The sequence below is a fragment of the Aptenodytes patagonicus genome, chromosome 4 (assembly GCF_965638725.1).
Source record: "Aptenodytes patagonicus chromosome 4, bAptPat1.pri.cur, whole genome shotgun sequence".
In the NCBI taxonomy this organism is placed as follows: Eukaryota; Metazoa; Chordata; class Aves; order Sphenisciformes; family Spheniscidae; genus Aptenodytes; species Aptenodytes patagonicus.
In genome coordinates this window covers 45,718,423-45,742,812 of record NC_134952.1, presented here as the reverse complement: position 1 = coordinate 45,742,812, position 24,390 = coordinate 45,718,423, and the positions used below count along the sequence as shown (strand labels likewise).

The window sequence follows — 24,390 nt, the reverse complement described above, 5'->3', positions numbered from 1 at the left end:
CTTTTCACAATATGGGCTGGGATACAGCCCGGCCTCTGAGATCATGAGCTCATCTTGAGGATACAGAGTCAGTTTCCCTCATATTTATTCTTTTGGAATTCTTTAATCATAAACTTCCAGTGACAAGAGAGGAAAGCCCTATCCCAGTCTTGTTTCTAAGCAGGACTTTGAGCTAAACTTACTTAGGACGGCCAAGACCCACTTCTTGGATGAGCACTCCAGCCACTACTTTGCTCTGTGACAGGACTGCTCCCTCTTCCAGTGACCCGGTGTTGAGAAAAGGTGGACATTTCACTGCATTCAGTGCAGCCCATGCTATGAACAAATCATGGTTAATGGATATGGCACTCAGGTAGAGTTAGGTCGTTCCCTGTCCTTCTTGGTAAGAAGAGATGAAATACAGCTAAAAGCCAGCCTATGCTCTACTGAACCTAGACACTTAGGAAATGTTTGGGTTCCAAAGCACGCAAATCTTCAGTGTAATAGTTATACAAGTTATAAAGCCCAATGCTGGGGCAGGGGGGAAGCAAGAGATTTAACAGTAGCATAGCTGCCTATTCCATACCTGTCTCTACTCTATATCTTTGCAAAAATTTTGCCATGGGGGATAATTCACAAAAATTACGTGAAAGGATTTTAATGTTGCAATTCAACCTCCAACCATCACCTGAAAGGATCAGAATTTACATCCAAATACTCCTACCTTATGAAAACTGGTAGGAAAATATACATAATTTCCAGAAAAGAAGTAGAAAATATAAAATTGTACACAAGATGCTTGGCTAAAATGGCCTATTATTTACTATTTACTTGGTTTCAGCATCTCCTTGAGAATGTCAAAACAATTTTTTCTCCAAATGGTTTTTATCTCTAAGTGAAGGCATTTGTAATTTTTTTTCTTTTCAATTTAACTAATTGTAGTCTTTAGCCCTTCTCTACCTGACCTCAGTGCCGGGGAAGATTATGGAGCGGTTCATCTTGAGGGCGCTCACAAGGCATGAGCGGGACAACCAGGGGATCCGGCCCAGCCAGCACGGGTTCATGAGAGGCAGGTCCTGCTTGACCAACCTGATCTCCTTCTATGACCAGGTGACCCGCCTAGTGGACGAGGGAAAGGCTGTGGATGTGGTCTACCTGGACTTCAGTAAAGCCTTTGACACCGTCTCCCACAGCATTCTCCTAGAGAAGCTGGCGGCTCACGGCTTAGACAGGTGTACTCTGCGCTGGGTCAAAAACTGGCTGGACGGCCGGGCCCAGAGAGTTGTGGTGAATGGAGTTCAATCCAGTTGGCGGCCAGTCACGAGTGGTGTTCCCCAGGGCTCAGTTTTGGGGCCGGTCTTGTTCAATATCTTTATCGATGATCTGGATGAGGGGATCGAGTGCACTCTCAGGAAGTTTGCAGATGACACCAAGTTGTGTGGGAGTGTTGATCTGCTCGAGGGTAGGAAGGCTCTGCAGAGGGACCTGGACAGGCTGGATCGATGGGCCCAGGCCAACTGTATGAGATTCAACAAGGCCAAGTGCCGGGTCCTGCACTTTGGCCACAACAACCCCAGGCAGCACCACAGGCTTGGGGAAGAGTGGCTGGAAAGCTGCCTGTCGGAAAAGGACCTGGGGGTGTTGGTCGACAGCCGGCTGAACATGAGCCGGCAGTGTGCCCAGGCGGCCAAGAAGGCCAATGGCATCCTGGCCTGTATCAGAAATAGTGTGGCCAGCAGGAGTAGGGAAGTGATCATGCCCCTGTACTCGGCATTGGTGAGGCCACACCTCGAATACTGTGTTCAGTTTTGGGCCCCTCACTACAAGAAGGACGTCGAGGTGCTGGAGCGTGTCCAGAGAAGGGCAATGAAGCTGGTGAAGGGTCTGGAGAACAAGTCTTATGAGGAGCGGCTGAGGGAACTGGGGTTGTTTAGCCTGGAGAAAAGGAGGCTGAGGGGAGACCTCATCGCGCTCTACAACTCCCTGAAAGGAGGTTGTAGCGAGGTGGGTGTCGGTCTCTTCTCCCAAGTAACTAGCGATAGGACGAGAGGAAATGGCCTCAAGTTGCGCCAGGGGAGGTTTAGATTGGACGTGAGGAAAAATGTCTTTACTGAAAGAGTGGTTAAACATTGGAACAGGCTGCCCAGGGAAGTGGTTGAGTCCCCATCCCTGGAGGTATTTAAAAGCCGTGTAGATGAGGCGCTTAGGGACGTGGTTTAGTGGGCATGGTGGTGTTGGGTCGACGGTTGGACTCGATGATCTTAGAGGTCTTTTCCAACCTTAATGATTCTATGATTCTATACTAAAAATTATTATTTCAGAAATACAAAAGTAAATTTATCATGACATCTGAACAGGGGTTAACCACATCAACTCCTATAAATAGTAAAAGAAATTGTTTCACTAAATCTCCTTGCCTCAGAATGAATATTTAACACTAAAGTCAATGCTCTCAATTTGCTTATATTGTGTGAAAGTGTGAAAAGAAAAATGAAGTTGCTGTCTTATTAGTGTTTTAAAACTAAATTCTCTATTGTATATACAGAGTAACAGTTCCATGATTTATTGACATTTATATTGTAGGTTATACCCATATTAACATCATAACATTTTCCTCATAGAGAGATGAAATGCATCATAATGTCACCTCAGGAGTTGCTGCAATGCATCAGTGTCAGACTGTGTCAGTGTGCTCCAGTACTGATGATTTTTGCACCAGCATTTCAGTCCACTCGGAAGCATCAGGATGATTTTGAAGTGTGCCTAGGTGAGGAAATCATTTCCTCAGATATCTTAAATGAGACATAAATGTTGTGGTTTAACCTCAGTCGGCAACTGAGTACCACACAGCCGCTCGCTCACTCGTGTCTCCCCCACCCCCCAGTGGGATGGGGGAGAGAATCAGAAGGGTAAAAGTGAGAAAACTCGTGGGTTGAGATAAAGACAGTTTAATAGGTAAAGCAAAAGCTGCGCATGCAAGCAAAGCAAAACAAGGAATTCATTCACTACTTCCCATCGGCAGGCAGGTGTTCAGCCATCTCCAGGAAAGCAGGGCTCCATCACGCGTAACGGTTGCTTGGGAAGACAAAACGCCATCACTCCGAACGTCCCCCCCTTCCTTCTTCTTCCCCCAGCTTTATATGCTGAGCATGACGTCACATGGTATGGAATGTCCCTTGGGCCAGTTTGGGTCAGCTGTCCTGGCTGTGCCCCCTCCCAGCTTCTTGTACACCCCCAGCCTTCTCAGTCGGTAGAGCATGGGAAGCTGAAAAGTCCTTGGCTAGTGTAAGCACTACCTAGCAATAACTAAAACATCCGTGTGTTATCAACATTGTTCTCACCCTAAATCCAAAACACAGCACTGTACCAGCTACTAGGAAGGAAATTAACTCTGTCCCTGCTGACACCAGGACAATAAGAAAACAGAAAAAAAAAAAATACTTCCGGAGTAGAACATTTTCTTTGTGTTCATTTTTACCCTGACAGTACATTAAAATATTCAAAAATAAAAAGCACCATTTTTACATCACATATGTGTAAAAAGTAACTGAACTATCATATTTCCCAGCACATGCTGTTTGGCACACTATGGTTTTAGACTTCTCATATAAACCTAGCATAATAATTTTAACTGAGATAAAAATCATATTATACGCCATACAGCACCTATTGTTAATGGGCCAGCTGAACCAGATCCCAGCTGGTGTGTAAAGCTAAACTATCAAACCAGAGCAGCTCTTCACAGTGACTTGAGCTAGAGCTGAACAGTTTTACAGGCCATTACTAATCCCTGATTGAACCAATCCTCACACAAATATTTTTTTAAAAAAGGCAAAAATAGCATGTTCTAATCAAAATATGAAAATATCTTTAAGTCTGCCTCCGGTGGGGATTTTTCACAATAAATATAAAACTTTACAAGAAATATTCTATAATATTAGCTAAATGGCTAAGATACACAAAGTAAAATGCCTTGTAATTTTTGTGCCAATTTGAATGATTTAGTTTTGGTTAGAAACCAAATGAAATACTCTAATTCTGATAAAAGCAAATATCCCTGAATTAGGAGGTCAAGTGGAACTGCTAGACAATGTCAGAGCCTGATAAAGTTCTGCATATATCTGATTCTATGGAGAAACAAATAAGGGCGTAACTTGATTCAACCACTCGTGACTAAGACACTGATTTACATCAGTAATGATCGTAGAATTTGGCCTTGGAGCAAACAGAGTGCACGGGGGTGGGGGGCTTGTGCGCACATCCTTACCAAAAGCTCCATCACTTGTGCCAACAGTCACTGATGTGTAAAATTCTGTCTTCTGGCTCATGTGTGACTGTCACTGGGCATAGGTGCAGGTATGTATCTGTGTATATGTGCAAAGTTATTTTTCTATTTTTTCTTACCCCAAAGTGGTTAATTTTCACCGGAAAAAATCACAGACAAGTTTTGGCATTACTGTGTACATTTTTTAAAAAATACAGTAAAATATTCAAGCATCTCTCAACTTGATCCTCTTCTGCTTCTCTTGAAAACTGGATGATGTATTGAAATGCTAGAGAAATAAAGGAGTTATTAGAGCAATACCTGAGGTTTTTCTTTCTGTAAGTGATAAAATGCCCAGATTGAATGATTCCTTAGGCAGTGTTAATAAAAGAGTTAGTCCTCCACCACATTCTTTCATGAAGTCCTGTTTTTCTCCCTCTTCTAAGAGTTAGGATACCTAACTCTGTCTTTATGTTGAATAGGCATTATATATCCACTTCAATGCATTCACAGCAGATCAAAAAGAAAAAGCAGGGGAAGAGTCTTTAAAAAAAAATTCACTCAGGTGTGAAAAATATTACCTTTGCTAGATAATGCCAGTAACTCTCTCATTCTAATTTTCCAAAAATGCAGATGAAAATATTTGTCTTGTGGCTGTCACCCTTTCTTGTTGTTTCAGATAGCAACAATAATTTTCTTAGCTTGACTTAACTGGAGAAAAATCTGATGTTGCAGAACATTGTTGAAGCACTAAAACCTCCCACAACTCTTTTTCTTCCCCCTTACTACATTTCAGACCATCCCTGTCTCCTGTGTTTCCAGCAGCATTGCTAGCTGACTTCTTTCAGAGGGCTCACGCTTCCTCCTCTCCTCTTTTCCCTTACACCTAGAGTGCTCCTTGCCTTTCAGGCCAGTTGTTGCTTCTCCTCACATTCAGGTATCATCTCAGACCTAACCTCTTCCTTACTAGTAATGATGCATTGCCAAGCGATAAAGACTTCAACAATGCTGCACTACTCATCACTTTTTTTTTCCATTTTATCCTTGCCCTTCTGTGTGCTTCTTCCATCTTACCTAATGCTAGACGGCAAGCCCAGCCACCAGCGAAGTCACTCACATACATCTGCAAAAGGAGGGCCCAAACATTTTCAAAGTCTTTGGTCTCAGCAAAATTGACTGGCATAGAGATGCTAGTCAAAGACTCGGAGGACATGGGCTCAGTTTTTGGCTTGTCATAGATCTCTTGTATAATTTTTGGTTATCACATAAGACCATTCTGCTCTACTCCAAAACAGAGCTAATTCGTTTGTAGCTGAGCTCAGGCTCTCCTAAGATGGTAACTATCGTTCATAAACCTGGCTGAAGATGCGAGTTTATAACCAAATCTGAAAGCAGATGCTTTTCCTATGATTTTCAATGTTTCACACACATTTTGCAGTTAATAGTAGGGACTCTTGTAATTCTGTAGATTTGTATGGATTGTTAAACTCATCATAATATTACTGACAATAAGAAAATTCTCATTGTCAGTCTGCCTGTTCCTTAGATAATTCACAGGCAGATGAGACAGGTGCTATTCACAAAATAAAGAAGTTAAGTTTGACAGTCCTCATAGATCACAACACACCAGAAATAGGAAGGAATGTTTTTTTGAAGGGAATGAGGATTTGGGTTTTTTTTTTCTTTTCTGGTCTAGATGAAGAGGAACCTGTCCTTAATTTCCTGAAGAACAATAGCACTCAATGGTGAAGAAGCAATAATTATGTGACTGACAGAGAGGAGACACAGAATCATTACTAATGCAGCCTGGAAATGCTCTGTCTTTTGGTAAAATACTTGGAAGCTACCTGAAATCTATAGTATAGGACCTCATTTATTAAAGTGGTTAGACACAAACGTGCTTAAGAAATCTACAAATTAAAACTATCCTTTTCTATTTTGTTTAAGATTATTTTCCAGTCAACATCATATAGAATTTCATGATGATAGCACCATAACATTATAAGACATTTAATTTTCTCACACAAAGCACAACAATTAACATTAAACCAGACTGAATATTTTCCCCTGTAAAGCAGTGCCTAAAATCAGGAAAAAAGAAATTAAAGAAAGAAATTTTTTTAGATAACATCGTTCAGAATGTATTAATGCCTTAAATTGACACAGATTAGATACCCATTGATAGTTTGCAACTGACAAGACAGTAATATTGAATTTTCACAAGAATAAAAATAAAAATCTCTGAAAAAATTTCAGAGTGATAATGCTCTAGCCTCGTATCTCTTGCTACCCAAAAATATTTGTAATGTTTTCTATCAGGTAGTTTCAAAAGATTATTTATCACATATACACATACAAAAGTTAGCATCATTACATTCCTCACATATGCAGATGTAAGAGAATTTAAGGTTACACCTTTCTCAGCCATCTTGTTCTAAGGATAAATATATACCAATAAGAATACCTAGTATAATTCTCTCTTCTAAAATGTTTCACATTACATAAATTTCATAAATTAATTCAGTGGAAGTCAAGCACAATTGTTTCCAGAAAAGCAAAATAAGCACCTGAAAAGATAATACTTTGGACTTCAAAATACTTACATTTATACGGAATAAATAAGGAAGTTAAGAGAGATTGTATTTCCCTCCTGGTTTTATTAGGAAGACTGAGAAATATTGGGGGGCGGGGGGCATGATTTGGCTTTTATGATTTTGAGATACTGCTCCAGATACAAATTCTACTCCTCAGTAGATGATCCCTTTTTAAAATTCATTTATATTATACAGTTGCTGATCAAAGAAAGATCAGGATAACATGCTTTGAACCTCAGAAGTATCATCCCATAATGGGTTAATTGTCTATGTGCACCTTTCACTGCCTTAGGCTTCATTTGCTTTAGTAACCTATAAACAGCTCAAATGTCAGAGTTTTATTACATCCTTGTATATATTCTACAAAAACTGATTCCAAAGAATACTTATTGAATTTGGGTGAAATACATGCTCAGAACAGGTTTAATATGTAAAACATCACCCTTCTCTTCTCTCTTTGATGCATCACTCCTACAAATAAGTAAATTCGAAACGTAACATGGATCTTTGTGTACCAGCCATATTTTGTAAGCCAGAAGTGTCACCATGACAGATCACAATCCCAGCTCTCAGGCTGGTGCTCAAGTCTGAATGCATAAATTAGATACTTTCTAGGGTTGAAAGAAATTATTAAATGTTGAGACATTATGTAAATAATTTGCAGATGTAATTTTAGGATTTTCTGGGGCTTCAAAACGCAAGGCGTCCGTAGCTCCTTATGGAATGTTGATGGGACAACATGGAGTTCCCGTGGTTGTTCCACATCTGTATTTTTTCTCCACCTCGATTCCCAAATGGAATCAAGAAGTTACTTAAAATATATTTTTGTACACTGAAAGAATAAAAGGCACAAGTAGGATGAAGCAATCTAGTTTATACAAGCAGATCTGTTTACTATTATTTTTTTTCATTTTGAACGTATTCCCATACTGCACAGATATCTGCACCCATTTTAACTTCAAAAACAAAGATCAGTAACAAGTTATTAACACACAGGTAACCCTCATTCGATGAAGGCTGTTATGAGTCTCTTATGAAGGCTCTTACTACGATTTCCCAAAATGAAAGCTCTACCTGTGTTCCTCGAAATCTCATTAATAACAGGAATATCACAGTAACGAGTAGAAAAAGAAATAATTTAAAAATCACAATTCAAACCTACTCAAATTCTCAATCATAGTTTCTAGGCTTTTTTCCTATGGAAAAAGTCAGTTTGCATATAACCTGTCTCAGAAGGTCCTCCTCTAGTGTGAAACTACTTTCACTGCATATGCATAGAACCTACGTTTCTCTTGAAAAGTGATTAATGTAGCTCAGCAAAATCATGTACTGAACTTCAGAATTTGGTGTTGACAAGGGCTCCCTCTTGTGATAATGTACTGAATTCAGATTCATTCTGAGGTATTAGACTGGATGGTTAGTTTATGAGTACAAATGCTTCACTAAGGGGTTAGGGAATGTCAATAAGATTGTGCCCTGGAACTTGGGGATGTGTACGCTTGTCCTAACTATTAAAAAAAACAGAGGACCTGGAAGTTAGGAAGAAAAATACATGCAATGACACATGACTCTTCATGTAAACATGGATTTTACAAGAGTTATGATAACAGTCCTAAACCTTTGCAATAATTAAAAAGTCAGGAGGTCATAAAGTAAAATAGCCTGCTATCAATAACATGAATGTTCTAATAAAATATATAAAATTGAATTTATGAAGGTATATAAATGACATCTTTGTTTGGAATTTTTCCAAAGTGCTTATGTATGAATAAAGTTCTTCAATAACTGCTTCTATTTCAATTCAGTTCTCTTTTAAAGCACTTATCAGAATTACTTCTACCAAATTTTCAATAAATACATCCTTTGATTAAAACCAAATTGTCTCCTTCCCTTTTAAAAATAATTAAAATGCCATTCTCTGATTTCAGTCAAATAGAAAAAACCCACCATATTTGTTTAAGTTAATTTAATTCCCTAAGTAAAGATCAAGAAAAACAAATTCAGCAAGCACTGCGGGCATTAGGAGACTTGAGACTCCTGAATAAACATTTTTTCTAGTATTCTTTACTTTCTCCTCTCAGAGGTCAAACCCAAGGAACAAAACTAGATCTCTAGTAGGCAGCTGCAAAACCAAATTTCATCCACTGCCTGAAATGTAAACTAATTGAAAATGGAAATTACATACTGCAGGCAAAAGTTACTTGAATACATACTACCCTTTCAGCTGATTATAGCATGTCAATACTGTGGGAATACAAAGTTTTATTATCCCTTTCAACTTTGGTTTGGTCATTTGGAATTGTAGGTACTGCATATGATATAAACTGCTAGTGCAAATGCCAAACTGAAAAGATGCATACAGATAGCCCAGAGTAACTTGAATTAAGTAGCTGTTGTCAGTGAGCTTTGCATACCACAGCATATTCCTAAAATGTCATCCAAACCCAATAGCTGGCTGCACGAAATCTAGATGTTCTTACATTGTGTCATTATCCATTTGCCTCCCCCAAGTGAGTGAACACTGGGACAATGCTGTCTTCAAGGAAAAAAAAACAGTTTTCATCAGTTCCAGATAGTCATTCTTCACAATAGAAATGTGAAGGTGTTCATTCCTCCAACCTACGGGCTTTTACATATCCTACTACCATTTCTTCTTTTGGCTTATTCGGTATCATTTCTATAATAATAGCTCAAAAATTCTGACTGCACACAGGATTATCTATAAATTCGAACAAACGGATACAGATTTTTCTAAAAAATACCTTGGAAGTGTACTTGGCTGTAGTAATTTTTATATCAAAACATCATTAACTGTGTATTTTTCTATAAGGTATGTAGGATCTTCTCAGTGGGATACAAAAGCAAGCAGCCATCTCCAAATAAATTTGCCATTTGAGATTCAGCAGCAGAGTCAAAGCTGGAGCCAATCCGGAGCCCCAGCTATTTCAGTCAAATTTCTTATGGCTGTGAAGTCTCAGTCCAGGAAGGTCTCAGACAAGCATTGTGGTCACAACAGACCACATGCAATATAAGGAGGCAAGAAAGGGAAACAGTAGAACACCAAAATAATTGGGTGCTGCTTCTGTTTTGACTTCACTGATTTCAATGTGCACATTAATCTTGGTAGGCTTAGTGGAGAGCAAGGAAGTCCAAATTGATAGGCCGTCCCAAACTGCTTAAAGACAAATACAATATGTTTGTATTAAAACGCTGTAGACTGATTTTTGAGTATGTGGGAGGAAACTTTTCAAACATTCAGTTGGGGTAAATGGAAGACTTAATTCCTTTTGAGATATCAAAATATATATAAAAACACAAGACTGAGTTACACCAGTAATTACAGATTTCTTTGGCTTTCTGAGAAAATTGTGTATGTTTATGTCAGCTATTACTTTACCTACTGCTCCTAGGATAATGGCAGTAAATGAAGGAGAGCAGATAATCCTGCATGTGAAATAATATCTATGTATGTTTATTTTGTAATGTATTTTTAAGCACCCAGAGAAGCAGATAAATCATAATGCCCCCTTCATATTCATTTACCAGCAAAACACCACCATTAAAATAGTCAAAAGAGTGACATCTACAGAGTCCAGATGGTATTAGGCATAAAATGAGTTTCCAAAATATCTCCTTTAAGCTTTCACAGAACTGGAGTTAGTTGTAAATAAGATATCACAGTGTTGACAGATATAACAATGTTTTATAAAAAGAGGGATTCAACTGAAGAAGTATATTTGGCCCTGTAAGATCAAATCAGCAAGCATATCCCATTATTCATTACCCAAGTCCAAATTATTCCCAGAAATTCTTATTAGATAGATTAAAACAATTTAAGTCACATGAATAGAGCTTTGTTCACTCTTGACTTATGCTTAACTGGACTGAAAACTAAATTTTAGTCCTTTTCGTATACCATCAGTGGAACTGTAGGAGGATATTTGAAAGGCCAACTTAGCGCTTTAGCCCAACACCCAGTTAGCTGTAATGGAGGAATTGAGAGTTAGGGGTTGGCAGACCCCATACTGCCCAGACCTCGTGTACAGGCGTTACTGGACTGTGGATTTACCAGAGGAATGGTGCTGGGGTTGTGAGCTGTGGCTGCAGGAAGCAGATATGTTATCTCCACTATCTTTTGCCAACGTAGGAGGATTCACTACTGGCCACTTCCAGCTAGTTTATGTCTTCTCCACACCACTGAGATAAGCAGATGAGTCAAACTGAACCCTAAAAAAAGTAGTTAGTAAAAGTAATTTACCACTAGTTCAAAAGAAAATTCACCTTTTTTGGCTTTTTGCTACCAGATCTTTTTCTACCTGATCATTTTAGTGCTACAATAAGCATGAAAGCCAACATAAATCTACTAACTAACTCCAATATTGTTTTTATGTACTAGGAAAACTTCATTTGCATTGCATATGGATATGCCTGTGAGTATGAAAATGTGTCTGTAAACGTGCATTCCAAGTGGTTAAATACTTGCAGAATTTTCCTTGCTGTGAAGTGTTCTCAGTTTCAAAGTTCTTGTGAGAAAAATCAAATTCTAGACAACTGTGAGAAAACAGAGAAGGGAAAAAAGGAACCCAAGTGCAGCTTGCTGCTACCAAGCCCTAACTTCATTCTAGCTGTGGCTTTAAACAGGAAACCTCTGTCCAGGCAAGATGTGCCCCACAAATAAATAGTCTGGCCATGGAAAAATAAACATCGCCTTCCTAGTCATGCTAGTTGGTAAGCAGTCACCTGATTTGGCAAAGCAAAGATATTATCTGTTGAGAATACAGACCATATAACTGCATATCCAGATGAGTTAGGTTGAAAAAAATTGGGTTTAATTATTTATTTTCTAATTAATTACCAGGTCAGCACATTTATATTTGCTTGTTTTGTGCTTTCTTTTTTTTTTTCATTTAAGTTTTCAGTATTATACAGATATGTTGCTGAAAAATACTGGAAAGTGAGTCATGCTTCCTATGAAGTGATGAACACCATCTCTTATTGATATGATCTAAGCTAAAAGTGTCACTACACTGCAAAATCAGGTCATAATTTTATACTCAATCCTTTCAATATTAAAGGATAATTAACACCGACTTGGAATGGAAGATGTAGTTCCCCTTTATGTCTTCTAATATCTCACAGAGAGGAACTGTATATTTTCTGATGTGGCCTCAGCTATATATATATTTAAGAAACAAAACAAACACTTAGGGTCTTGACAGAAATTCAGAAAGAGTTCTTTATACAATTGCAAAGTTTTGGGTTTAGTCTCTCTACTTAATATAGTCCAAGAGATCCTATGTACTACCATAAAGCTTATCAACTTTTGCCCAAGGAGCAACCTAGAAACACTTCTCCAATACAAATTTTCTAAAGAGAAACGTGTAACAATTTGCCTACAGAGAAAAGAAACAAACAAAAGCCCTACCCAAACTCTGCTGCGCATGCAACGCACCTCTGAACAAGGGAGGGGCTGAGGATGAACGACAGATATTAGTCATGGTGCTTAATGGAAAGCACGTGGCTAAGGTAGTGTGATAAGGGTGATACCTACACCCAAACAAAAGTTAGACCAGAGAAATTTACACTGGAGAAAGGATGCGTCAGCAATGCTAAATATCATGGTTGGAACATTACTGGTTTTCAGGTGTTGGCATATCCTAGATCCCACAGTTTACACATAGCTTATTACAAATAATCAAGCCCCTCTTGGAAAGGTTGACTGAATCACTAGGAACCTTTGCTGAAGTATAGCCATCCAGAAGCTTAGACATATGGGCAGAAAGGTTCTCTAATTGTCGCTAAAAGGGAAAGAGAAACAAGATCAAAACGAAGAGGTTTTTTAATATTTTTAACTACTCTTTTTTCTTTTTTAGGTTTAGATTCTGAATGAGAACAAAATATCATATTCATTTTAATTAGCATTTTGATGATCTTTCTTTCCTGATAGTTCACTTATTATAAAGTTACTTTTTTGATTAAATAAAGTATTTATATATCCCTATTGTTAGCGTCACTAAAAGGAAAAAAAAAAAGTTGGGAAAATTCTGACCAATTAAGCCCAGTTAAGTTTGAAAAGTAGAGTTTCGCTTAAAGAGCTCTCTTCTGCCTGCTGTTTAATTCATACTGGTTTAAAGGAAAGAACGTTTGGTATACATTTTTTGCAAATATCACTCCATACAAATTCAATAAAACTCCAAAATATGCTAGCGGAAACAGCACACAAAGTAACAATCAAACTGGTCACTTAGATTAAAGGATATTCTATTACAATATTGCAATTTTATCTGTAACAGAGGCCAAAGAAACCCTTCTCTTCCCCCTGCATCGGATATTTGTTGCAGAGAGCTTGGCAGGCTGATCCTTCCCGGCGTAAAACCAGCCGAACATCCCAGGCTACCTTGACGGTCTCCGTTTGGCAGCTGGTTTACTGCAGGGTGCTTTGGCACGACATGCATGGGGATGGGCTGCGCTCTCCTGGACTTGGGAGCTGAGGTGCGCTGAGCTGATCCATCCCCTGCCACTCGCATGTGCTGGTACTAAACGGTACTCTGGTGACTGCCAGGAGCAGGGTTTCCTTCCCATTTAAAGGGCTGAGCTTGAAATGGGAGGAGAGTATACTCTTGGGAACAACTTTGGGGTTTCTTTGCTAATTCTGCTCTTGCCTTGCACAGAGTGCAGAATCTCCCTGCTACGATTTATTTGCAGGTCTTAGGTGTATTTTCCGAGCATGGGGATATTTTATGGTTGTTCTGCCCACAAGTTCATCCAAATTTTGATGTAATATGTGAGTGTCATGGGGATACAGAAAATTCCATTTTGACAAGGCTTTTCTTTCAAATGGCTTAAACCCCAACAATTTCGAGTCTATATTGGTTAAAGAGAAGCCCTGCTCCCACTCCAAAAGTTTTTCTGCTCCTTCACATGTCACACTGGACATGTCTTCCATTGTAATAGAATACATATCAATTATTTATCATTATATTCTCGCACAAAAAATGCCTTTAAGCATTATGAAAGAAATTACGAAGATGTGCTCAGCACTACATGTATAGCTGAACGTCATATGAGCCAGAATAAAAATCATCAACTTTTACATTGGACTCATCTGCATTCTGACCTATAAGGGTCTCAAGCTGATATTAAAAAAAAAAAGTCATTCATATTTAGAATTGTTTCTGTAGGTCAGCAGTGTTAGATTCAGTGTTACAAACAAAATTTCACTCCACTGCTGAGTTAAAGTCATCAATATCCCACAGAAATAAATATGGCAGGATCTTTTGCCTTTTAATCCATGTTAGTTGCTTAGGCAGGTAAAAACATGGAACAATATGTGGACAGCAAAGTTAAAGACATATAGGTATATTTAATATTAAAGACATTGGATATAACATCCAGAGAACAAAAAGCCAAGAACAAAAAATCCTAAACAAGATTAGCTAGAAAAACTACCTGTCACTGGCAATTTCTATGAACAGAAAATGCCCCTGAACTAAATACAGTTTACCTGCAAACATAAGTAAGGAAAAGTCAGACTCAGAGCAACTTCAACATTTTTTGTAACAACGTTATAGCAATACGACAGCCTTTTTTTTATTTAGCAAGAGCTATTTTATGTGCCTTGCTGACTCACTAACATTGTTGGCTCATTTCTTTACTGAGAGAATGAAGAAGGATGTATGCTCTAAGCTGAGCATTCCTCAAGCATTAACCATAGGAGCAGCAAAGCCTAGGGAGAAAGTTTGAGCTAGTCTCTATAATATCCCATTTTTTATATAACTGTTAACAAACCTAAACCCTATGAAGGGAGTAAATGTCTTACCTTATATTGAACTAATTATTTTTCAGTATACCATAATAAAGTTATACCTTATTGCATTTTTCACATCTAACATGTCTGTTTTAAGTTATACTTTCATAAGCTTAGAATACAAATTAAGGAAACAAAATTAGCAGGTTCAGCAAACAAGAGTCTAGAACATACCCACTATGAACTTAGCAGATACTGAGATAACTAGGAAGTTACAGATATGCAAGTCCAAAGGCTGTTCTCTGATATTTACACACTATACGTGTTGTCACCTATTTATTCCTCTGGTAACTTTTTTTCTACTGGTACTTCTCTGGCTGTTCCTTCCACAGCCCCTCTCTTACCTCGTCCTCTGTATCTGATTTAGTTTTTTCTGTTTCGCTTCACTCTTGAGCTAATGACCGGGGATATACCTATGCTGCATAAATAGCCAAGCAGATTTAAGTAAATTAACTCCTTATTAGGATACCCAGCCCACCACAGCACATGACTCGGCAGGTTATAATTCACTGAAGAAGCTGCTTATCAGATCCTCAGCATTTTGAAGTTAGCAAATGATGCTAAATTACAACAGATGATGTCATAGCACAGGAGTCAGCTTTTCAATATTTAGACAATTGAAAGACCTTCCAAGAAACAGAGTTGAATGACAGTTAAAAGCAGCAAAGGATAGAAAAACTGTAACAACTAACAAATCATTTAATGCCTTTAATGGTGGTGCTTCAAAAGCCATTTTATTAGAATCTTCCTCGAATCCATTCCCTCCAGTGTGTGAACTCTTTTTTTAATATGTAGCTTGTATCATTTTTTTTAACGATAAAAACTGACTTGTTTATAGCAAACAAAATACAGTAGATTTATGAATAATATTACTCTCATTAATACAGTATTTGTTACTTTAAAGCAAAGAAGGCCACATTCACATAAGTCTTTCTCAAGAAATGGCAGTGTGGCGTAATTCTATTATGTGATGGATGTAAAAAAATGAAAACAACTAGAAATTTAATTGAGACCAATGATATCTGTCCCTCTGCATTAAGACAAATAACTAAAGTTAATAACTTACAAAGCTCATATTTGCTTAGCTCGGCCTATGTAAAGTGGGTACCTCATGTTATCAGCAATAGGAACAATCACTGGATTGAAGCTGTAGACGTTACACTTTCACAAGTCACTTTTTGACCCTTGCACTTCATTTGGTTTAGTCAAGCATTTTTATGAGATCAAATAATTTCTGTCAGTTACAAAGGTGGATGTTAATTAAAGCAGAAAATTATTAAAGTTTGGATATTGCTTTTCCTCATTTTCTGATACTTTTTGGGGTTGAGTGTACTATCTACGGGGTCAAGTCCACAGTTCTGTTTCAGAAGTGATCAACAACAGCTATGACAGCAGTGTCAGCATATAAGGAGGTGCCTCTGCAAAAACAGTAAGAACATATACTAAATACAAGCACTATCATGAAGGATATTTCCACTTCACTGGCAGCATTCTTTCCAGCGACAGGAACAGGCACGTAGGTATGTAGAATATATGTTTGCTTTGTATTTTCTACCTGTTCCTTATTCATTTTTTTCCTGCAATTTTACTTTATCATTCCTATAGAAAAGGAATGATATTTCTGTTGACAATAAGCAACCTAGACTGTAAAAAAAAGTGTATAGATTTGAAAAAAAAAAAAGAAAAGTAAGACTTCAAATTATGGATTTAATCCTGTCCAGCTCCCACTGAGTTCCTATTCTAATCTCCATTCCGTCTTTGCCGAACCTCTTAAATTAAAAGCCTTGCTTGGAGAAATGCTGGATTTTTCTTTTCTTTTCAGTCTCACATTTTTCTTTCATCTTTTTTAAGGTCACGATATATACATTCGGTCCTGACAGTTAGTTCCTTATTTTCTCAGTCATCCCACAAAAGTCAACGAATGTATTTGCGGAGGAACCTGCTACAGAGTTAGTGCAATCCAAGCCACACCAGGGTAATGGATCAGGTTTCTAAAGATGGCAGTGGGGCCAGAATTTCATCTAGAAAATAGAATTCTGTAGAATCTGGTCATTGAATGACTTTTCATACACATTTCTTTGAAAAAGTTAGACAAAGAAACATTACACAACCATCGAACACCAGCTCTGGTGCTGAATTTATTTCCCCCACCTGGTAAACTGATAAATCACGAGACACATCATTTGCTTTTGGCTACAACTGAACATTCTTTAAGTCTCATCTAGTTTTAGAGTATTTTTATGGGTATACTTTAATACAAACCTTTTAACATACTTTCAAAAATCATCTTGACCTTCCCTATCTTTTTTCCAAGCTAATCAGATTTCCAAAACCATCAGAATTCATTACAAAAGGTCTGGGCATTCACTGGTCTCCAGTAAAATGTCAGCAGCTCTATTTCAGGTGGGGTAATTTTACAATATCTTACTAGTGTCCCTGTAAACACACAGTAATGGTGAAGGCTAATCCAATTTCTCTACAAGGGTATCAACCTTTGTCTTTATTTTGTCACCGTCAACATCTCTTCCCACATCTACACATTCCTCTTTTCCTCTTTTCTAGCCGGCTCGCTACAATCTGCTTTCATTGATGGAGAAAGATATGAGAAACTTAGCGAATAACACATGTTTTGAAAGGTTATTCATATTCAAAAGGCACGTTTTGCTTTCCAGCTATTTTTGACCTACTGGTATTTTTTTAAAGGCATTTTCCTAAAACAAGGGTCTCCCTCAGCTGAAAAAATATGGTAGACTTGTCAGCCTCTAAGGAAGACTGAAGGTTTCATGTAACCTTTATACTGAATAGTCCTGTAACAAATGCAGAAGATGCATCTTATGGGGGTGAGAAGAGAGAGTTATTATAGTTTTCCAGGCAAACAGTGACAGCATATTAGACCCCATGGGAAAGACAGGTTACTTATGAACACCTTCTCAACGTTTTTGAACTGGAAGGCTTAACTCTCTTCTGCACACTAGCACGGTAACCAATACTGCCAACAGTGAAGAGAAAAAAATGTGATGTGCTAGACAGCTACAGAGCTTATATTCCAACTACTTTCAATGGGACTTAGCAGCTTTCAAAAGCATTATCAACCATCAGTTCTTTTACTGATGGCTGTTCAGATTAATTTTTTCTTGTTGTGCCTAACTAAGGTTTTATGATTGATATTTAACTACTCAATGATGTATAGGTAAAAATATCATTTACAGAAATGAATACACTACACATATATGCACAACAATACAAAATACATGTTTTGCTTAATGACTTTCCTTAAAGAAATTGCAGGCTATTATATCAAAAATTCTCATCAACTGTAGCATACTTTCAGAAATCAGACCCCTTCTTTAATTGCACACAACTTTATTTTTATCAGTTAAGAAGAGCATGAAAGATTCATCAGCTTTATTGACGTATGGGATAATGGAAGAATTTGACTCTTTATATAGGAAAAGATGTAAGTTTTGAATTCACGTCTAAATTCAGGCAGATATATAAATATTATCTGTTGCAAAGAAAAAGCATTCATAAATACAGTCAATAATAGATTTTTCAACAGATACACAGGTGTAAGTTTACCTCTGACTGGAATAGGTGATTCTTTGGTTTATTGAATAAAATGGGGTAACTAACTGATCCATGATATAGACAGGGAAGTTGTGATATGTGTAACTATGTTTTCACTCTTAGAAATTATAAAGAGAGATTTATAATAGTTACTAATGAAATGTTTGTTGCAAAAATGATCCAGCAGAAGATACATGAGATGTGACAGAGATCAAATCGTCTCCACATGCTCCTATTTTTTTCAGGTGTTATTGACATTGGGTTTCATAAGCATCACTCCTTTGCCTGCTGTGGAAATATTCCTGCTTAGATCACTATACAAAAAATCAGAACTCAAAAATAGCAATATCAAAATATTTGATAGTTTTAAATAATAGAATAATCAGAATATTAAAAAATTATAGTTTAGAAATCCCCTTTAATTAACACGTAGCTAACACAATCAGAGGTGACCTATGCTTTAGTTTGTATAAATGGTATTTGTGTTTTTCAGACCAAGACTTTACAGCAAATCAAATCCTCACAAAGTGATCAGAAAGAACCTTCAAAAGGACCATTTTTCATATAAGTTGCTTCTATACAGGTTTGGTTCTTGCTAATATAGCCATGTAATTCTAATAATTATTGCTTATATCAGTATGGATCTGAGTTTTAAAATTCTTGCTGATATATTTACTGAGCTGGGTTTCTTTCTTATGCTAGTTAGTCTTGTTTACAATTATGTTCATATTTTACTAGGGCTTAAAATTCAACATGATTTACAATGCACAAACTTCAGTCTTGACTGCCCAATGGCATTGCTACAACTTCTGTTGCTTCAGTTTGCTTGCACATCGCCAGCATCCTGTAGGCAGGTACAAGAAAAAGCCTGGCTGAGCTGGGCCTTCTCCTTCCACTTTTGCCACTCTCTAGTCTGATGTGGACTACACCTGCCACCAGCAAGGGCAGCAACCGAAAAGCGTCAGGAACCACATTACATTAGATCCTTCCAGCTGTAAGTGATTAACTCAGTCCATGATACCAAATCATTTTCTAGAACTGGGATGATTTTGAAGAAACCCCAACGGAATATACACACAAATTCTTGGCAACCAGTAAGTGCCGGCTTCTCTTTATATACTACAAGCTGTTTTCATTTTTTTCTACGCCTCTGATTTTTCACAACTTCTCTGTACAAATGTATTGGATTCCTTGGTTTTGAGATTTCAGGGAGACTGCTTTTTAGGGCTAAATCCTGTGAGCAACTGAACACTTTAAATTTCCATTGACTTCAGAATCCCTGGGCTTAACTATTGATTTGTGCTTGATTTGTAATTTGGTCATAATGCTGGGGCTTTCTCTCATACGTGTTAAACTTTCCACTACACAGAAGGTAGACTTTTTATATACTAGGAGTTTACTGTTAAGAAAACCTATGCTTTCCTACAGAACTTTATAGATGCTTTTTGTTTTAGTAACGATTTATTTACTACTCTTTCAGAGTCAAAATATGTTCCTGTTATTAAATGCATTGCACATAAATGCATATAAAATAAATATAGGATACAGATAAATATAGACATCCAGTTAAGTGCAGCTTTACTTTAATAACTGCTCTCATAATAGCATAAGCAAGCTGTAAATATCCCCTAGAGCAACTGTACATACTACGTCCCAAGTAAAAAGGGCTTGTATGAGCTAGCAGTATTGTTTCCTTACCTGCTAAAGTTACTTAACCAGTTTGACCAGGATCTAGTATCCTTCTGACTAAAGACTTAACTACTCTATTGAGAGCAGTCCCTTTCCACAGCCAGCCGAGTAAACATTTCCCCTTTTTCCTAGACGAAGCAGTAACAGTTCATGGAGCTGCCCTTCACAAACCTTGAAGTAGCCTTCATCTTGCTGGCTTTTGTCATTTTCTCTTTGTTTACCCTGGCTTCTATCTACAGTGACCCCCGTGACAACAAAGAAGGTAATAATCTAAAATAAATACAGTACTTTACTGTTTTTACTAATATTCTAATTATAGGTTTTGTGATCAATCTTGTTGGTAGACTTATAGTACCTGACACTAGCTTTACGAATACCATATGAAGGGCGGAGAGCAATCGGTTAAGGCATCAATAAAAGTCACAAGCATAGAAATTGCATTAAGGTATGAGAGCGAGAACTTTTACAGCTGGATCTGCCCACTCAGACAGAGCCGCGCCGCACAGTTGGGAGCAGCACTGTAAGTAGCCTCCCAGCGAATAAGTGGCTGTTCTCTGTAGGGGAGGCTTTTCTCCTAGCAGCAGTTCTGCTTCGTGGGCTGAGGAGTTATAAGACATTTAGGCTGGCGTAACTGAGGATGTTCTTGTAATCAAGGTAAATGTTTGTTTTTATTAGGCTGAGGCCAAGTCTTTGCTCCCTTTTAAAAGAGTGAAAATGCCATTAAAAGTGCGGAGAGCGTCTTTCTCCCGTTCAAAAGGTTTTGAAATCTGGAAAAAACCCAACCCGATCCCCTGCTAGTTCTACAAAGGAGATTTAACATAACCTTACACCATCAGCGGAGAATTCCCTTGTTACAGGCACAGCACTGTCACGGTCACAGTGATACCACCTAATCCCCTGCTGGCAGGAGCCTCATTGGGGTCGCTGGAGTGAAGCGGGAGTAGGGAGCTCTGGCCATCCCCACCAACAAAGCAGTTCCTCTCTTCTTCCCAACCTCCCACGGGATCACCCGGGCCCTGCCGAGCTTCCTCAAACTGGAGAAGGGGGGAAGGGAAGGGAAGGAAAGGAGGGAGGGAGGAAGTGACTGAAATAATCTCCTGAGGCACACAGCAATATAGCTGTTGGTCTCTGCCATATCAGACGGTAACTAATCCTGCGTTAACTTGATTTCTGTCTAAAAAAATCTATTGTATGGGCACGTTGCTGAGCAACCCTAATGGAGTGTTCTTAACACACGTGTCATCTCATAAAACTTCGGGCTGCTTAATAATTTGCGAAACAATAGTGATCAGCGTGAAAGGTAAATAAGTGTCACAGCATTTGCTGCTTGCATGCCAATTAGGCTTCTTTCTTGCTCTTCTGCTCCCTTGGATTTTACATCATCTCTACACAGAAGGGGGAAGTGTTAGAAAACTATGCACATTTCTGCAGATAAAATGCGGTTGCCATGAGAACTGACCTCATTCAGGCAGCGTGGACGCAAGCAGTTTTTCCTGGGATAAGTCCATTGTACTGACATGGCAAGAACAGCAACTCCTCACGCTCTAACGAGGGTGGGGGAAGTATGGGCTACAAGGCATGCAGTCCCCATGGCAGCAAACAAATACCTGCAGAGCAGTTTTGCACAGGCATGAACATGAAAACGAGACACTGTTTCACCTGTCTATAACTGCGGTGTGTCTTACAAGATTAAAAAGTGAAGTTAATGGAATCATATTGATTTTAAACTTATGCCTGCAAGTATGCAAAGACAAGGTTATGTCTCCTTCCTTGCCCCCAGCTTCCACAGTAACTTACTACAGTGATGTAGTGTGAGTAGCTCTGACAGTACCTCCTTAGTGTCAAAACTGCATGAGAACTTTCCACTTGTCCTTTTTTTATCACCACAGCCATGCTTTCAGTTTGCAAAGTGAAAGCTAAATCTTCTGCTGAGCACTATATGAGAGCAGGGTCCTGATGTCAGATCCCATCAGTGCCAAATGTCTCATAGACCTTGGTGTACTCAGCAGGGCTAGTTCTCACGTTCCAGGTTAAGACTACATTCAAGGCATCTTGTATGCAACGACCTTGGACAGAACTGCTGTGAGAACAAATCACACATTATGCTAGTGAAACAACCCCTGAATTCAGGCAATGTCCTCCTGCAATAACGGAGCCTTGTAACCATGTTCATGTCTTTCTCCTACAACGTTTTTAAACTCTGCATTTAGAGGAACAACTGGCAAGCAGAGAATCTAAAATAAAGCCTGCTGCCTAAGATACAGTGGCAACAGGAGAATGAAAACCATATATTCTCTTTGTGCTAACATTGAGGAGTGTCATGTTGGAAACCTGTGCCTTGATTCAAAGCTAACTGAAAAATCCCACAGGTGCTTGGGTGAAGAGATGTTCTTCGAAGGACTTTTAGCATCCTCACCCTCTCATACAGCAGTAAGGCACTGGGCCTGTATCTTCTACTAACAGTTGAAAGGGGTCTCCTTTGATTTCCATATTATGTGTATCTGAAGAGAAAAGGAGGGCTACAGGAGGATTCGTAGTTATACTTCAGTTATTTCCGTACAGTTATTTATGTGGGGAAAGTTGTACGTCTGTAAGAAGACGTGTGCTTGTTTTATTTTCTCCTGTGGCCGGGAACCTTGCACATTATTTGCTTTTCCCACAATGTAGAACACAGTGTGTATTTTTCAGTTATTTATTTAGATTAAGGAAAATGAGAAATAGAAATATTATACTGTATTTCTCAAGCTTCTAAAGCAATTTTTAAGGAAATTGTCCTAAAAAAACCAAGCTTATCTCGTATTACAGTATTTTATCACGGTATTGTATAGCACAGTATACATAGTGGGAAGCAGCAGTTACTGTGCCAGCTCAAAAGCCAGTGCTCAGACCTGCCATTTCAATGGAAGCAAGGGTTGGGAGAGAGGAGTGCGCATGGTAAAGCGTGGCCAACTAGAAATATCAAGTAATGTAGTTGGAAAGTGAGGGGAGGTATGCGTAACTTCTATTCAAAAACAGACTTTTCCTCCCTCAGAAAAATGAGGGCTTGTTCTGTAAGATTAGCCTACCTTGTGAAAATGCAGTAATCCATGCAAATGTAAACATAACATCTTCCTTCAAAAGTCTGTGTTCTAACCGAAGAAGATAAGCAGATAGTTTGGAACAACCAGGGTTCCCCTGCTCAGGAAAAAAAAAAGGAAATCCAAGAGCGTTAATTGAGGCCCTAGTAAGACAAATTCCCAGTAACGTGGCAACTGAGATACTTGAAGAAGGGCACTGAGCAACTACAGGATAGGAGTACGTCTTTGCATTAAAGATGGACACTACTGAAAAACGCAGAAGTGCCTCACTAGATGTGTCATAAGGAACCTTCTGTAGTCAAAGCCTGTTCTGCACCTGTTTTGTTGTCAAAAGATTTCTATTTCCAAATCATAACCCTAAGGAACATGAAACTTAATTCAGAAAATTAAATTTAAAATAAGGCATGTATCATTATCATTATACTATGCATAATAGTAGCTTCTGGAAGTACTACAATACCCTACAGAAAACCTGTATGTAAGATCAAGAAAATACTCATTGCATCTATTACAAAACCTTTTTTTCTAGCATTACATGTTGTTCCTTACAACTAGAGGTCTACAGGCTAGCATCTGGCACAACCAGAGGTACAGGACACAGAGCAAAAGCCAACAAGAATGCAAACTGCTTGGGGATCTGTAGTGGATGTGTCATTCTGAAGGAGGCTGCAGCATGTGTTTCTGGCTGCCCTTTTAGAAGAGGCTAAACCCACTATCGCAACTTATATGGACCATAATTTTCATGCCCCAGTGCCACTGTTGCTCTTCTATATAAGGAATAACAGTGGGGAAGCAGTCTTCTTGTTTCTTTCAATTCTTTCTTTGTGTAGCAGGTAAGCTTTGACTTCAATTCCTTTAACTATTCGACCTGTATCCCTCTCAGGAACCAAACCACAGCTCCTTGAAGCAAAGCACAATGTGCTTTACAGAGTTTTGTTTTAAGAAATATAAAAGATTACAGATTTATTGTAGAAAGGTAAAAGGGAGAAGACATTAATAGCTTATGATGCATTTGCTGCCAAAGAGGAGAGTCATTAGAAGAGCACAGTTTCAAGTAGAGTTCATGCAATAAATCTCCCACTGGAGGGAGTTCGCTAATCACCGTGAGCCACTGGCTGTGCTACTTGGAGAAGAATTATCTTGCAAAGACCAGAAACAACATATGAATTCCTGGAAGCCTTGCTCTCAGCAGTGTCTGACAGAATTGAAATCTCAAGTCAGAAGATTAAAATGCCTGTCTTGCTATTCATATCTCCATAGCATGACAAGCTATTCCAAACGCAGGTGCATGCAAGGGAGTTCTCTTCACTTAGCAGACTTTCGCCTGAGGAAAACTTGATTTCATATGCACTAATTGAATTTTGGTGCAATGAATTTACTGTTTTGCTCCACTTACACAGCATAATCCAAATG

General features: G+C 38.4%; 1 long non-coding RNA gene across 1 annotated transcript in view; it reads right to left on the bottom strand.

Annotated features, from left to right (window-relative positions):
• Positions 1-4,495: 4,495 nt before the first annotated feature.
• LOC143160070 (uncharacterized) overlaps positions 4,496-24,390 on the bottom strand; it is a 35,191-nt gene continuing 15,296 nt past the window's right edge. Inside the window, exon 3 of the long non-coding RNA XR_012995315.1 lies at positions 4,496-4,532. This is a non-coding gene — a long non-coding RNA (uncharacterized LOC143160070). The remainder of the gene's footprint in view (positions 4,533-24,390) is intronic.